At 33.9% G+C, this 3,671-nt stretch overlaps 1 long non-coding RNA gene across 1 annotated transcript; it reads left to right on the top strand.

The window, feature by feature from the left end:
- Window positions 1–530: 530 nt before the first annotated feature.
- LOC126975133 (uncharacterized) lies at window positions 531–3,458 on the top strand. The gene is made up of 2 exons (XR_007731643.1): window positions 531–775; window positions 3,293–3,458. It is a non-coding gene; the product is annotated as an uncharacterized LOC126975133 (long non-coding RNA).
- Window positions 3,459–3,671: the final 213 nt, after the last annotated feature.

A 3,671-nucleotide genomic window follows, 5' to 3' on the forward strand; every position in this document is an offset into this window, starting at 1 on the left:
GGTATTTGGAAAAGAGAAAAATATCAACATATCGCACTTCCGACCTCTCTGTGGCTAAAAATTCTATTTCTATCTAAATTTAACTAACATGACTATTTTTATATAATATAATAAAAATAAATATTTATATTTATATAATTTTTTTAATTTGATTTCAGCACAATGTCTCTCCGAAGTTCGTTTAGATGACCTCAACGTACACTATATCCAGCATCCATTAATTGGAACGTCATTCGGTATCGCTAAATCGAGATTAGAAGATTCCCTTGTGAGCTGCCACGTAATATTCCCCAATGGCATCCTGTACGAAGTATTCCCCAACGCGAATCATCCAAATTTGGACCTTACGATGGGAAGAGTACAACCATTAATTTCTTTTGAAAGTTGCTCATTTGTTATTAGAAATGTAGACTCAAGCTACAGTGGTACTTATGAGCTATTATCGACTGTACGCGAGGCTTCGAGCAATAATTTGGTGCTGACGCGTCGCAGATTCCACTTAACTGTTGTTGAATCAGATTTTAGTTAAATACAGTTTAAATGTAATACTTTGAAATAAACTGTACAAACTTAACCGTATTTCTCTCAAGAAAGTCATAGAAAGTATATTGGAAACTTTTGTTGGATTATTTTAAGTATTAATAATAATTTAGGTCAAGCTTACCAAAGACAAGAGAGCACGTGTGAGAAAAGGTTTTATGGTATCAAAGCAAGCCAGTGTCAGGACAGTGGCAAATGGAATTCTGAAATCTTTGCCTACCCCTCTGAAAGACAAGTATGTATGTGTTTAATGGATTTAATCATCCGATTTAATTAAATAATGCACTCAAGTATTGTTTACCATGTTCAAGTTAAGTATGAAATAGAAAATAGATATATCCCAAAAGGAAACGGTATGAGTATCTATGTCATGTGACAAGCGAAAGCAAAGCTATAAAATGTTCTAAACCAGTAGGTTCGTTGGGCGGGGTAAGTGACAATTAGGTACAATTGAAATGTGCGAAAGGAACGATGACTGGTCCATGCGTCAACTCGTGAACGGGTGCTGCAGGTGGTGCCAGGTCGACCTGTTAAAGTTAATAAATCATCGTATTTGTTGGATGCAATTACTAATTGTGTGATAGTAAAATAATAATATAGTAATCACGACCATCATGTTCACGAAGCATACTTACTTAAGCAATGAGTACAAGATCTATGAAATATTTTATATTATTTAAACACGACTCCTATATTGAATGCAGCAATTTGTTAAGTATATTACAGCCATTGTAAAATACTCTGTATGATTGAAAAGAGTGGCCGTTGAGTTTCTTGTATGTTCTTCTCACGAGCTCAACTATATACGAGCATATGGTTAATTCAGTAATTTAAAAGAAATATTTATAGTGAGCGCGTAGTTTAAGCCTATTTGAATAAAATTTATTTAACTTTGACTTCCAAAAAAAAAGAAACATAATTACAATTGAAAATTAGATCTAAATAAAATCTCATTTCACGGAACCATTTGAATCGTTATTCTTTGGAACTTCAGAATTAAATGTCTGAGTATAAAAGATATAATGAAGTATTCAAGTCTATATTTTCAAACCGAGTTGAAAGCATCTAGAACGTTGATTTCACTGAACTACAATACCCACTGATGAACCATTATCGTATCAGGACTATATTGCGAAATAACTTGTTCATTCATAGAGTTACAATTTTTTTTCCCTCGATTTTAACTTGAATAATGACAGATTTCACCGAGAACAAACCTTTATAATGAAATTTCCACGAACTCGTTATTAAGTACTAGCTGATACCCGCGACTTTGTCCGCGTAGATAAAGAGGGTACTTACAGATAATAAGCAAGTTTGGAATTGAAGATTGTCTCATGTCCTATTCCAGTTCCGGTCCTCGTTTACGGTACCGTTCCCAACATATTGTATGAATCTTGTTTCGAGGAAGATTGCTAATAATGCCAAACTAAACCTCCTATTGGAATAGTTGTAGCTTCTACATACGACGACCTGTATAGCCGAGTGGTTAGCGATTCTGCCTACTAAGCTAGAGGTCCCGGGTTCGAATTCTGGCAGCATTTACATGATTAATATGGATGTTTGTTTCCGTGTCATGGATGTTTAAACGTATTTATGTATGTTTAAGTAAGTACATTGTATTAAATATATCGTTGTCTTGTTACCCATAACACAGGCTATTTATTCTTAATTTGGGGCAAGATAATTTTTGTCTGAACGTCTGTCAATAAGTAAAAATAAATAAAATACATGTGAATTTCAGTTTTTCACAAATCCCGCGGGAGCCATGAATTATTCCGGGATAAAATGTATCCTATGTGCTTTCCCAAGCTCTGGTCTATTGCTGTATCAAATTTTATCAAAATCAGTACAGTAGCTCCGGCGTGAAAGCGTAAATAAACAAACTTACATTCCATAAAAATATAATATATATATTTTTATGGAATAGGAGGACATACGAGCGTACGGGTCACCTGGTTAAGTGATCACCCCCGCCCACATTCTCTTGCAACAACAGAGGAATCACAGGAGCGTTGCCGGCCTTTAAGAAAGGTGTACGCGGTTTTTTTGAAGGTATGTCATGTCGTATCGTCCCGGAAACACCGCACAAGGATTATTATTATTAGTAGGGATTCCCAATGTTCACAAGCTTATAAAAGACATGCGGAATAATGACACAATTACTGTGAAGTTAATTATGTACGTGGCAACCATCCGAGTTGCTTCGTCCGCTCAAACTTGCAAACAAACAAACTTGAAACCGACAAAAGGCTGATTCACGAGTACTCGGCATTTTGTTAAAGTTCGTTTGTTAAATTCTCTTACAACTGCTAATGAGGACTTTATTTTTACTGTGGTTTTTCTGACATACTTATTCGAAAATAATTCCTATTCATAAGTGTACACATACTCACATAATGGGAAACCTTGTTTCATACAAAATAACGGCCAGGCTTTGAAATAGACACAATTTATTTTAATTAATCTATCAGATAGCCAGAAGTTTGTATTTTTTACTTTGTTATCATCTAATCTCGAGTTCAAAAAATAATAATTATTGTTTTCTAAAATGAAACAAACTAAACTGAACCGATTTCTAATTTTCTTTCATGTGAAACTTTCATATTTTTGCCTTTAAAATTTCATAGGAATTCAAATATAACAAATCAAGCCTTTAATAAATATAACTTTATAAGTGGAACTGATAACCGGTAAGTATTTCAGCTTTAATAATAATAAACGCACACTTCACACATATTTTCATGCATAGCCACAAGATGGACCGACGATCTGGTCAAGATCGCCGGAATACTTTGGATGAGGGCAGCGCAGGACCGATCGTCGTGGAAATCTTTGGGGGAGGCCTTTGTCCAGCAACCAGACAATGATATATTTAATAAAATTAACTTAAACGTACATATAAACATCCAAACGTAGTTTTTTTTTTATTTACTTTTTAGTGTCTGTTAAAAATTATAATATATAATCAACCTGTATGAAAACTCCTAAAAATCCGTATACAAAAAAAGATTATATCATAGAGGTAAACAAAAATTTCATAAAAATTTCTTAAAATGAAATGGGCAAAACTATGTAAACTTTTTATAGGACCAAATGGCACCATCGAACTAATGAAAAATTACGTAAAT

The sequence above is a fragment of the Leptidea sinapis genome, chromosome 34, assembly GCF_905404315.1.
Source record: "Leptidea sinapis chromosome 34, ilLepSina1.1, whole genome shotgun sequence".
NCBI classification, from domain to species: Eukaryota; Metazoa; Arthropoda; class Insecta; order Lepidoptera; family Pieridae; genus Leptidea; species Leptidea sinapis.